The sequence below is a fragment of the Asparagus officinalis genome, chromosome 5 (genome assembly GCF_001876935.1).
Source record: "Asparagus officinalis chromosome 5, Aspof.V1, whole genome shotgun sequence".
Lineage (NCBI taxonomy): Eukaryota > Viridiplantae > Streptophyta > Magnoliopsida > Asparagales > Asparagaceae > Asparagus > Asparagus officinalis.
In genome coordinates this window covers 78,063,007-78,076,872 of record NC_033798.1, presented here as the reverse complement: position 1 = coordinate 78,076,872, position 13,866 = coordinate 78,063,007, and the positions used below count along the sequence as shown (strand labels likewise).

The 13,866-nt window shown below is 39.9% G+C and overlaps 1 long non-coding RNA gene across 3 annotated transcripts; it reads right to left on the bottom strand.

Moving 5' to 3' along the window:
• LOC109844021 lies at window positions 403–11,238 on the bottom strand. Of its 3 annotated transcripts, none has more exons than XR_002247864.1 (5): window positions 11,056–11,238; window positions 10,782–10,814; window positions 1,301–1,472; window positions 905–1,033; window positions 403–648 (listed from the first exon to the last, which is right to left on the bottom strand). It is a non-coding gene; the product is annotated as an uncharacterized LOC109844021 (long non-coding RNA). The 3 variants fall into 3 exon arrangements; XR_002247863.1 differs by having other exon boundaries at window positions 10,782–10,810; XR_002247865.1 differs by lacking the exon at window positions 10,782–10,814.

Here is a 13,866-nt window from a genome sequence, read left to right as displayed (position 1 = left end):
CGATAATGAAGCGATTTTTGAAATATGGAAAAAAAATTATTTACACTAATACAAACTGTAGCAGCCCCAACGGTTGTAACCGTTGGGACTAAGCATGTCCCCAACGGTTACAACCGTTGGGGCTGCAAAAACACTTGTTGGGACAAATCGCGTTGGGGCTTACTTTCCCCCAACGGTTGAAAAACATGCTCAACGGTTACAACCGTTTGGGCAAGAAAATTTTATTTTTTATTTTTAAAAAATAAAAAAATGTCCCAATGGGTGGAACCGTTGGGCCTTAATCAGCCCGAATGACACAGTAACCGTTGGGGTCTTAACTAGCCCCAACGGGTACAACCGTTGGGGCAAGTACCTATTTTTTTAAAAAAAATCAATGATGTTCTAGAATAATCACTCTTAATAGAGACAAAAACACAACGCATTCATCATTTCCTTTAATCAAATTAAAACATCCTCATGTTTTTTTACATAGAAAAGATGCAAGAAAAAAATTCAGTCAAGCTGATTATGCAACAAATTACTCAAGAACAAATTCATGTATAATGAACAACATTTTTCTATAATCTGTTTCCAGCTAAACCCTTACTCTTCTTCCTCTGGAGCTTCTTCATGTACGACTTTAGCTCTTTCTCTTCAAGAATATGTCTGCTGCATATATATATGACAAGCATTTAGCAAATAGCAATTAACAGTTGAAATACAAAAGAATTAGCAAATTGATTATGAAAAGAACTAGATATATCACACAGCAATATGTCAATATGAGCATGGGAATACTGGTATCTTTCATACTGAAGTTTATTCTTCAAAGCATGTCTTATTTCTTTTGTAAAATGAAACAGTGTGTGATCAGCACTTAATCGCGATGCTAGAAGAAAAAAATTATGTTCTTTTGGTAATATACCTTTACTCCAAGTCTTCCAAAGCATTTTCTCAACAATCATTCGTGTTTTTCCACTGCATTCAAGAACAAGCATCCTTTTTCTTGTGCCAAGGCCATTTCCTCTTCTCTTGTTATAGCACTTTCAGGTTCCTTTAAAAAACAAAGATGAAAATGATAAGTGGTTGAAAAATGAGTGACATGTTGTACTAACATCCGGACTTCAACAACTTCAGCAACTTTTATGAATGATTATAATAAATGAAATGTTAAAAGCAGAGAGGCATCATGAATTGTAATCAACAAGTAACAAGGTTAATGTATCCTCTCAACTTTATACATATTAAAAATATGATAAATTACACATCATTGTGAGAGCCATTATGATAAAACCACATGTTTAGGAGAAATGATTCATACTCATTAGCTTGAATGCATTGTCTAGGGAGAAAGAGATTATAGCCAATAATCTTCCACCGTCATATTGCTCCTCGATATAGGGTCCTGGTTGGCTAGCTCATTTTGACTTTTCTCCAACTCCCTACATGGTTACCCTTTTTCGTTTTTTCAGCTCAGCAGCACTATCAGCCTCCTACATATGTAAATATCACCAAAGGAAGGAAAGAAGTGAGGAAAATAGACAGATAAGAGGCCAACATATCCACATGTGCAAGAAATGACCCTCTACATGAGATATTAAACATCATACAACTGCTTCTCTAACTACTATAGTTCGGTAGGAAGATATATTCATAACCTATAAACGTAAGATGTAACAACATATTCAAAGGAACACCAGGTAAAATGGTTAGATCAAATCATTAGAGAACTTTTACATACTCTTCAATATCTAGTGTACTAAGTGTAAAAACTACTACTATTATTCAAATAATAAATGAAAGCAATAGAAAGTAGATGAATGTCCAACTAAGGAGGCCCAAAATCAGAGCTAGAAACAAATTGATCAACGTTCACATACTGAAGTATGTTGCTGCAACTTGATGAAGTGTCAGATAGATGCATTACAAATTCACTGTGACATCAAACTTTGGAGGAACCTACACACCCTACACCATATGAGCATACAGCTAATTTACATTTACCCATTTTTTTTATGAGGAGCCACAATGGTTTCACAAGTCTATATAATAAACCTAGTTAAGTTCTTCCAACTATAAAAATGACTATCATTTAACCGTGTGCATTCTATGAGAAAGCTATTGTTTGTGGGAAAATTTTGTAGTAAAAGAAATGACAGAAAATTTTGACTTGTATTCCTTTGACTTCAATTACAATTGGATTTCCTGATTACAAAAGAGAAGAGAATGATATGGATTCTCCCCTTTGTTTAATTCTGGGTTCTTTCACGGTGGCAATGTAGTAACTCCTTCGAATGCTCGCGTCGAGTTTGCTCTCCGTTGACGATCTGACGTTTTGCTTCACTGGAACGATGTCTTCTCCTCACGGTTTGACGCTGTGGAGAACTTGCAAAGCAAGTTTTAGAACTCTGAACGAGTTTAGAAGAACTCTGTAAAAGAGTTGATTTGAATCGAAAATCGGTTAGTAAGCCAAGGCCAGAAGAAAGCTCCGGTGGTCGATCTCCAGATCCGAGAATGCTCCAAAGATCCTCTCTTTGCTGCCAAGCTCTAGGGTCAATCCGAGCCAAGAAGTTCCAACCCTTAACTCAGTTGAGTTTCTTCTTATTTATAGAGGATTAAGGGGATCTAACCGCCCCTTAAATCACTCCTAAGTGGGGTATAACCGCTCCCAAATCGTGGGAAACAGTTTTGGAACTGTTCAAGAGTTTAAGGGGTGCAATCCCCCCTAAAATCTCTCCATAATGAGGTGTAACCAACCCCATTAAGTGGAGATACGATTTTAAAACCGTATAGGTTCTGTTTGAACCAGTCAAACACAAAAAACGCAGGTCTGACCCTCGTGTTTTGATGTTGCAACGCAGGTCCGACTCCGGCGTTTTGAGGTTGACACGCGGGGAGGACCTCCGCGTTTTGGTGTTGACACGCGGGGAGGACCTCCGCATTTTGGTGTTGCAACACAGGTCCGACTCCAGCGTTTTATTGCTGACACACGGGAAGGACCTCCGTGTTTTGGTGTTGACACACGGGGAGGACCTCCGCGTTTTGTTCTGGGAGTTTGGAACGCGGCCACGAGCTATGCGTTTTGAATCTGGGACGCATAGGTGAGCTCCGCGTCTGAATTTGAAGAGACCGTCGATTTGTAATCTCTTTTGCTAGAGCGTTGCAAAGATCACCATCTTTTGATCTTCATCTTGGCTCCTTGAAAATATGAGAGTCGTTAAATTATAACTCCCGATATTGATTGTGAAGGGTATTGATTAGAGCTTTCATCGGTTGTCGTGAAAGTCGTTAGATTGTAACCTTCATCAATCTACGTGAAAATCTTTAAATTGTAACCTTCTGAAAGTCGTCAGATTGTAACCTCCATCATCGGCGTTTGTTGGTGGATCAGCTATCTATTGTGATTTTTAGACAGCCTACAGAACCCCCTCCAAAGTTTTTGAAAGTTCGCGGTTGACTGGGACGAATTTTCAGAATACTTTGGATCTCAACTCTGATCTTGGAGCTGTTGATTCCTTGTCGTAAAGGGCTCGTTCTCTGCACTCGCTTTGAATGCATCTTGGTTGACGAGATTTGCCATGTAGGACCTGTATGAAGGTATGCATCACAATCCTACTTCTGGAATGCAGATGATTAACCCTACATTTTGAACTTGAGACGCGGGTCTCACCCTTGCATGTTGAATTTGGAACACGGGTATGACCTCGGCGTTTGGTTTTTGCATCGCGGGTCTGACCTCAGCGTTTTGACTTAAGACATGGAAGTGGCTTCCGTGCATTTTTGACTAAGTCTTTGAGACTTGTCTTTAGCTCATTTGTTTCAAGTCTCGGCTCACATCCATTAAGCTAATGGACCTACGAATATGCATAGGATTTTTAACAAAAGCTCAGCCATCAACGGATTTGATAAGCTTTTACCGATTACCGTTTGAGTCGGGCTGACACATGGATTGTCTAAGTCCGTTCCACATGCAACGTTGTGCTAAGAGAATGAACCCTCTTAGACTTGATGCTATGATTTTGAATACACAGACTTTGTCATTTTCACGAAAAAGGACTAACCGGCAACGCGTGTTTGGCATAGGCTTATCTCTAATTAGGAATCGAGATAAAGTTCCCCATGCGTGTGATGCATGGATTCAGAGATTATTAATTTAATGATAATCACTGGTTACGATATTAAATACGTAGACTTTATCATTATTTCTTCCTGTGTTACTTGAAACACTGAAAGAAAGTTAGAAGCGCCAGAGGTTTAATATTAACTTGGCATGAATTTCTACTTAGAGTGAAATTCAGAAATTTTCTTTATTATCACTAGGATAATTCCAGAAAATATTTAATCCGCTGGGGATTTTATAATAAAAACTTGCTATTCTTGTTAAAAAAATAATTAACAAGTTCATTGGGGGTTTGACTATTAGAGGTGTGATATTAACCTAACAGTATTTTATGGGTCTATCGCTCTATTGAAGAGAGTCGATAAGTTGATTTGATTGTCAGAGGTGTGATGTTAACTTGACGGGTTTGTGGACCTATCACTCTATTGGGAAGAGTCGATAAATTAATTGTCAGAGGTTTGGTGTTAACGTGACAGGATTTGTGTTGCGATTGGAGCAACTTTGTGAACTTATTATGATATCATCCTATTGAAGAGAGACGATAAGTTAATTGTCAGAGGTTTAGTGTTAACGTGGCAAGATTTGTGTTGCGATTGGAGCAACTTTGTAAACTTATCATCCTATTGAAGAGGATTGATAAGTAAATTTATCAGAGGTTTAGTATTAACATGACAGAAATGTGTTACGATTGGAGAAACTTTGTGGACTTATCATCCTATTGAAGAGAGACGATAAGTTAATTGTCAGAGGTTTGGTGTTAACGTGACAAGATTTGTGTTGCGATTGGAGCAACTTTGTGAACTTATCATCCTATTGAAGATGATTGATAAGTGAATTTGTCAGAGGTTTAGTGTTAATATGACAGGAATGTGTTACGATTGGAGCAACTTTGTGGACTTATCATCCTATTGAAGAGGATTGATAAGTGGATTGTCAAAGGTATAGTGTTAACATGACAGGATTTGTGTTGCGATTAGAGCAACTTTGTGAACTTATCATCCTATTGAAGAGGATTGATAAGTGAATTTGTCAGAGGTTTAGTGTTAACATGACAGGAATGTGTTGTGATTGGAGCAACTTTGTGGACTTATCATCCTATTGAAGAGGATTGATAAGTGGATTGTCAGAGATATAGTGTTAACATGACAGAAAAATAGGTACTTGTGACTTACACAAGATTTTGGGAATTAGCGTCTCGCTGGGGAAACTTGCTAGGTGAGTTTATCACCAGAAGTGATTAATTTTGATACTTGTGATTTGAATAAGATTTTTAAAACTTAACATCTTGCTTGGGAAGATTGCGATTTGAGCAATTTTGAGGACTTATCATCCTATTAACAAGGATTAATAAGTTGATTGTCAGAGGTATGTTGTTAACGTGACAAATTAGGAGTGATGAAAGTTGCATTCATACTCTGTGGGGGTGATGATCGTCAGAAATATAATGTTAACCCGACAATGTGAAAGATTCGTTACTCTTAATCCAGTGGATTCTAAGTAACCAACCCCCAATCTTTGATTAAGATTTGGCTGGGGAAGAAAAAGATGTAGACAAGACACATCGCCTAGTAAGGCACTATCCATGAAGTTGGAATAGAGGCACATCACCTGGTAAACCATTATCTGATGAGTTTGACTATCAGAGGTAGCTGTTAACATGATAGTTTTGTGGACTTGCCATGAAGAAGATTGGCAAGTTGATAAACTATCAGAGGTATATATTAACGTGATAGTTTTGTGGACCTGTTATCCTATTGAAGAGGATTGGCAAGTTGATGGACTATCAGAGGTAAATATTAACGTGATAGTTTTGTAGATCTGTCATCCTATTGAAGAGGATTAGCAGATTGATGGACTATCAGAGGTAGATGTTAACGTGATAGTTTTATGGATCTATCATCCTATTAAAGAGGATTGGTAAGTTAATGGACTATCAGAGGTAAATATTAACGTGATAGTTTTATAGATCTGCCATCCTATTGAAGAGGATTAGCAGATTGATGGACTATCAGAGGTAGATGTTAACGTGATAGTTTTGTGGATCTATCATCCTATTGAAGATGATTGATAAGTTGATGGACTATCAGAAGTAAATATTAACGTGATAGTTTTGTAGATCTGTCATCCTATTAAAGAGGATTAGCAGATTGATGGACTATCAGAGATAGATATTAACGTGATGGTTTTATGAATCTACCATCCTATTGAAGAGGATTAGCAGATTAATGGACTATCAGAGGTAGATGTTAACGTGATAGTTTTATGGATCTACCATCCTATTGAAGAGGATTAGCAGATTGATGGACTATCAGAGGTAACTGTTAACGTGATAGTTTTGTGAACCTACCATCCTATTGAAGATGATTAGTAGGAGAATTTGGGGGAAATGGACTATCAGAGGTGATCATTAACATGATAGTTTTTTGTAGACCCGTCATCCTACTTGAAGAGGATTGGTAGGGGAATTTGGAGAAAATAGACTATCAGAGGTGTATTGTTAACTTAATAGTTTTGACAGATTTCGTGGTTGACAGAGGTATTCTATTGAACGTGACAACTCAAAAAAAAATTATTATTCATAATCTAATAAACTACAAATAAACCAACCCCCAGTCTTGAACAAGTGCTGGGGAAAAAAGGATAGAAATGGCACATCGCCTAGTAGGCCATTATCTAACGAGTTCGACTATCAGAGGTAATTATTAACGTGATAGTTGTTGGACCCGCCATCCTACTGAAGAGAATTGGCTTCAATAGCCGTAGTATATTCTCCTTCTGACTAAGAAGATTAAGCTTGGTCCGATTGCTCAGGTGGATCTTGCCTACTTTGTTCTTCAGCTTTGATCCTGGTAATAATCTTTTGAGTCTGTTCTCCTTGAGAAATTAGTTGTCTCCAGAAACGGCATTCTGCAACTCCTATTCGGGCTAGGAGATTGGTTTGCAAGTTGTGTCGACAGGTCTCTACCAGTGTAGACTGTGTCATACCTGACGAACATCGCAGAGCCATGTTTCGAAACCTCTTGACGAAGGCTTTGACGGACTCCCTCTTCTTCTGCTTAGTGGCGAGAAGGGTATGGATGGAGACTTCTGTATCCTCTTCAAAGAATCTTGACAGGAAGAGTCTCTCTAGATCCGCCCACTTTTGGATACATCCAGCAGACAGTTTCCTAAACCATTCAAAAACAACTTTCTTAAGGGTGTCAATGAACAATCGAGCCAGTATGACATCGTTTGATATCATACTCCCAGTCTGTGACTTGAAATGATAGATATGTTGGTTCGGTGATCCCATGCCGTCAAAAGTTTGTAGCGTTGGGACCTTAAATTTTGGAGGATAAGGGGCCGCATCCCATTCGGCAGGATAGGGCCTGACAACTCCCTCATCTTACAGCTCGCTTCTATCAGCAATGGCATTGAGGCGGGCTTCCAATTCTTTTATTTTGGTAGACTGAAGATTCTGCTCGTTCTCCGTCTCTCTTTCTTTATCAGAGGAAGATTCCAGATTGTGGGCTTCTTGGTCAGAAGCAGCGTCATCAACCGCTTTTTCCTTCCCTTTGCTTGTGTGAAGTCAGGATGAAGACGTTCTTCCTCTTCGGGAAGATTCTTGCCTGGGTAGCGAATCTGTCTTCTGAGATTTTGCCTTGTCTGTGACGATTTGAGTCAACAGGGCCAAGAGTTCATTGATGGCCTTCTGCTGAGATTTGAGCATGGCCTCCTGCTCATCAAGTCTCTTTGCGAGATCTTCATGGTTTCCCGTCATATAAGCAGAGCTCTCATGTTTAACAAAAAAGCTTGACGATTAGGACTCTGCAATGGCTGAGTGTTCATCATCGGAATTGGTTCCTCTGGGTAACCTCCGATAGTTGACAGGGGGAATGACTCCCGTTCGAGTCCGAGTGTGTCGGTAGACTCCTTCAAACTCGTTAGTGATTTCTCTAACGGTCGGTAAACGACTTGTCTTAGAGTCATCGGAACTAGGACCTGAGGCTTTGCCTCTGCCGATCACATTGATAGTGACTCCAGGATACTCGGTTTCTAGAGACTTCTTCCTGTGCGAACGTCGTCGTTGGTAAGGCAAAACAACATTCGTTGGTCGGTTGAATATCGACGGTTTGGCGCATATGAGCAGCATTGGCATCCTGAGAGGACCGTAGGGATCAGTCGTTCACATTGGAATGAACGAATAATTTGTTGTATCGGTCTTTCACTCGATATGAACTCTCTCAAATCTGTTGTAAAGATTCGAGGAGAATTACTCACTGATCGTGAGGTTTGAACTGGAACCCCCAGTCTATGATTGGACAGGACTGGCTCTTGGTGAACATGGATCTGGTTGAGATGCCTTGAATCCATGGACTTTTGACATCCGCCCCTCAATCTAGTCACGCTACGCAAAGTATACACCAGGTTCTGTATTAGATTTAAAACTTGGGACGCGAGGGTCACGTTTGGCACTTGAGACGCGAAGGTCGCGTTTGGCACTTGAGACTCGAAGGTCGCGCTAGGCACTTGAAACGCGAAGTCCGCAGTTTGGTTTGGCAACATGAGGATCGCATCCTTCATTGTCGACGCGAGGGTTGTGTTTTGACTGGGAAACGCGAAGTTGAAGTTCGCGTTCAACGAAGGCTTGAGGTCCGTGTTTTGGCTGTAAAACGCGCCATTGAGGGCCACGTTCAGTCTGGTTCTTGCGAAGCTCATGTTTGAGCTCATAAACACGAAGCTTGCGTTCTAAAGTAGAAACACGAAGCTCAGGGTTGTGTTTAGGCTCACGAACGCGAAGCTCGCGTTGGTTGGAGGATCGACTTTCATGAAATTGTGCCAAAGCTAAGTCTTCTCCTTCAAAGAGGGGACTGTATGAACAGTGCAACCCCCAAGGGAGACAGCCCTTTGATGAGTCAGTCATAACTGGAGCTTTAGTGTCCTTAGAAACTTTGTGGATCTTACGCATAGCCTTGGGGCTAAGGGATCTGGAGGAGAGCCTCCTCAAACTTGGCTTGATCAAACTCTATCATGAGAGTTTCGATGGTTGTTCCAGTGAGATGAACATCGAATTACGCGACCACTTCTTCATCAGAGAAGCTCGTCCTCAACAGAGTCGCCATCTTTTGTTTGTGGAAAAATTTTGTAGTAAAAGAAATGAAAGAAAATTTTGATTTGTATTCCTTTGACATCAATTATAATTGCATTTCCTAATTACAAAAGAGAAAAGAATGATCTGAATTCTCCCCTTTGTTTAATTATGGGTTCTTCACGGTGACGATGGAGTGACTCCTTCGAATGCTCGCGTCGAGTTTGCTCTCTGTTGACGATCCGACGTTTTGCTTCACTGGAACGATGTCTTCTCCTCACGGTTTGACGCTGTGGAGAACTTGCAAAGCAAGTTTTAGAACTCTGAATGAGTTTAGAAGAACTATGTAAAAGAGTTGATTTGAATCGAAAATCGGTTAGTAAGCCAAGGCCAGAAGAAAGCTCCGGTGATCGATCTCCAGATCCGAGAATGCTCCAAAGATCGTCTCTTTGCTGCCAAGCTCTAGGGTCAATCCGAGCCAAGAAGTTCTAACCCTTAACTCAGTTGAATTTCTTCTTATTTATAGAGGATTAAGGGGGTCTAACCGCCCCTTAAATCACTCCTAAGTGGGGTGTAACCGTCCCCAAATCGTGGGAAACAGTTTTGGAACTGTTCAAGAGTTTAAAGGGTGTAATCCCCCTTAAAATCTCTCCATAATGAGGTGTAACCGACCCCAGTAAGTGGAGATACGGTTTTAAAACCGTATAGGTTCTGTTTGAACCAGTCAAACACAAAAAATGCAGGTCTGACCCTCGCGTTTTGATGTTGCAACGCAGGGGAGGACCTCCGTGTTTTGGTGTTGACACGCGGGGAGGACCTCCGCGTTTTGGTATTGCAACGTAGGTCCGACTCCAGCGTTTTGTTGCTGACACACGAGGAGGACCTCCGTGTTTTGGTGTTGACACACGGGGAGGACCTCCGTGTTTTGTTCTGAGAGTTTGGAACGCGGCCACGAACTATGCGTTTTGAATCTGGGACGCATAAGTGAGTTCCGCGTCTGAATTTGAAGAGACAGTCGATTTGTAGTCTCTTTTGCTAGAGCGTTGCAAAGATCACCATCTTGTAATCTTCATCTTGACTCCTTGAAAATGAGAGTCGTTAAATTATAACTCCCAATGTTGATTGTGAATGTTATTGATTAGAGCTTTCATCGGTTGTCGTGAAGATCGTCAGATTGTAACATTCATCAATTTACGTGAAAATCTTTAAATTGTAACCTTCTGGAAGTCGTCAGATTGTTATCTCCATCATCGACGTTTGATGGGGGATCAGCTATCTATTGTGATTTTTAGACAGCCTACAACTATAATATCTCAATTCACAACAGAGCATCCGATTTATTTTGCTGGGTTCATAAGTATAATATTCCATCATCTTCCTTACCATATAACCTTCTCATTAAATCTACTAACGAAATAACTCATGTACGATGAACAAATTACTCCAAAACAAAAGGAAAAAAAATCAGCCAACCTGATTATGTAACAAATTACTCCTGCGTAGAAATGATTATCATACAACAAATTAATCCAGAAACATAGGGAATCCCAAGTTGAAAAATCTACCACTCATCTAACTATGACCATTTAAAAGATTTTAAGGGTTGTTTCTCACCTGAATAATCCCTTTGATTCTGCAAACTCCTTGCTTATAGATAACATGCGACATCACAAAGTGCATCATAGTTCAGAAAATACCCAAAGTTTTAGAAAATATTCAAAAATATCAGAAATGTCCTAAAATTTTAGAACGTACCCAAACATAAAATTGCATAAACATAATAATATGCAACATAAAAATTGCATTAAATTTCGAAAAATACCCTAAATTTTAGCAAATACCCAAAAACTAGGGTTAGGGTTTTGAAGGGAAAGGAGAAAGGACTTACGGGGGGCTAAGGTAGGATAGGGGCAGTGGTGAGGAGGCGGCAGAGCATTGAACCCTAGATGCGGGATCTTGGCTTTTGTTTTTGGGTTTTGATAGTGAGCGAGGATTGGAGGAGGAGATGATGGAGACGAGATGGAGGTGGAGGGGAGGCGGCGTTAGAGATGAAGGCAGCGAGGATCAGGTATCTAGGAATTTGGTTCTGGGGAAGAATTCTAGGAGCAAGTGAACAGATAGAACGAGAGCGAGGGAGATAAGAGCAACTGCATTAAGCTCCCAGTTGAGAGTCCTAGTCAGCAAGCTCTCAAGAGCTCTCAAGCATTTTAGAATAAAAAATAAAAAAAATAAGCCTTGGATGCCCTCCTTCTTTCATGGAGCTCCAACAAGCTCCTAGTTAGGAGCTCCAACAATATCAAAAAACCCCCTCTTCTATTTTAATTTTCACTCAACGGCATGAAATTTTCATTTTCACTCAAAGGTCATTTTTCAACTCTTTAGGCTCATTTATTTCACTCAACGGCATTTATTTCATTTATTTCATTTAAGAAAATTTCATTTATTTCAACTGAAGCTCATTTTTCACCTCTTCATCTCCCCAACCCCAAACCCACTCCTCTTCATCTCCCCAAACCCAAACCTCTTCATCTTCATCTCAACTTCGACAGACCAAACCCCACCCCCTTCGTCCAAACCCCAACCCCACCCCCTTCGTCCAAATCGTCTCCCTGCGACAGACCCAACCCCACCCCTTCGACAGACCCAACCCCAACCCCAAATCCCCTCCATCGACGGAGGCGCCGAAGCTGGAGGCAGCCACGTCAGCGCTTGGGAGGTCCTTGGGAGCGCTTCGGAGGCTGTTGGAGGGCGTTAAAGCTGGGAGCTTGGCCACGTCGGAGCTGAGAGCGGAGCTGGGAGCTTGCTGCCCATGCTCTAAGTCACGGGAAATTTGTTTCGATTTTGCGGAGGATATCGATTTTTCTTTTTGTTTTTCTTTCAAAAAAGTTAAAACAATAGTTTTTTTTTTGGTAAATGAACTAAATTTTTTTCATTTTCCAAATGTAACATTGTGAAACACGTCAAAAACCAAAAGTTATCTGGTAATCAAAAAGAAAAATTACAATTTCTCAAGAAGGTCCTTCATATGAACGTGTGTACTCTCATTCAAAACTTTTGTATAAATGAAAATTTTAATTGCCCGAAGGGCCTGATATGATCCTCAAGCTTTGCCCTGAAAGATTCTCAAGTTGCGCTCTTGCCGGGTCATATAGATTGTAGCCTCAAGTGCCATCCTCTTCAATTTCTTCATGGGTCCCTTGCCTTTCAAGTTACAAAACTATAATCTTTGGGAGATTCAAAGCAAGGTTAATGACTCACGGATGTGGAAATAACTCCTCAAGGTGAGGGATATGCTGTTGAACAAGTTCGGAAGCTTTGAAAGATTGAAGAACGTCATTGATCATTGCTGCTCTAATGGTAAACTCCAACACACTGCTGTGTACAAGGCTCTAGCTCACTGAGCTCCAGCTCCTTCGGTTGGTTGGTATGATACAGTCTGGGATGAGATCCTCTATCCTAAGCACTCTTTTACTGTATGGTTAATCTGCCATTCATGACTTCTTACCATGGATAGGTTAGGCAGAATGAGAATCTTAAACTCAAATCAAAACCACTGTGTTCTGTGTACTAGGCGTCAACTGGAAACAAGCAAACACTTGTTCTTTGATTGGCAGTTCTCAGTTAAAATAATAGTTGCCCCAATGGTTACTATCACCCGTTGGGGCAGTTACACTTTGTACTAGTATAATTAGGAAAAAAGAAGGAAAAGAAAGTGAAAGAAGAAATGAAAATTCATACATGTTCTCCTCTAATACATCTTAGATTTGTAAAGATTCAAATTTGTTGCATACTATATATTGTGGATCATTCGCTCCGTTGAACTTGATCTATATAGGAGAAGTGTTCCTAAGGTGATGCCTTAGATAATCATATAAGGACGCGACCTAAAATCACATGATTGAGCTATATTGTGGATGATCTGCTTTATTAAACTTGATATGTATATATATATTCTAAAACCCTAACACAATAAGTTTAGGGTGAACTCGTTGTTGTTTGACCCTTCATCCACTCGTATCAATTTTAACGGTTCGAATGAATAAAACTTTTCATATGGCTCGACGGAGGGTCAAACGACGATGGGTTCACCCCAAACTCGGTGTGTTAGGGTTTTAGAATATGTAGATAAAGTTTAACGAAGCGGATCATCCACAATATAGCTCAATCATGTGATTTTAGGCCGCGTCCTTAGATAATTATCTAAGGCATCACCTTAGGAACACTTCTCCCATATATATATATATATATATATATATATATATATATATATATATATATATATATGGGAAATGTTTTCCTAAGGTGACACCTTAGATTCCCACTTAAGGACGCGGTCTAAAATCATATCAATCACTAATTTTTTTTTATGATCCGCTCTGTTGAACTTGATCTATACGTTCTTAAACTCAAACACACCAATTTTAGAATGAACCCATCATGTTTTGACCCTTCATCCACTCATCGCAATTTTAACGGTTTCAAATGAATAGAACTTTTTGTACGGCTCAACGAAGGGTCAAAACATGATGGGTTCATCCCAAAATTTATGTGTTTGGGTTTAAGAACGTGTAGATCAAGTTCAATGGAGTGGATCGCCAAAAAAATTAGGGAATGATGCTATTTTAGGCCGCGTCCTTATGTGGGAATCTAAGGTGTCACCTTAGGAAAATATTACCATATATATATATATATATATATA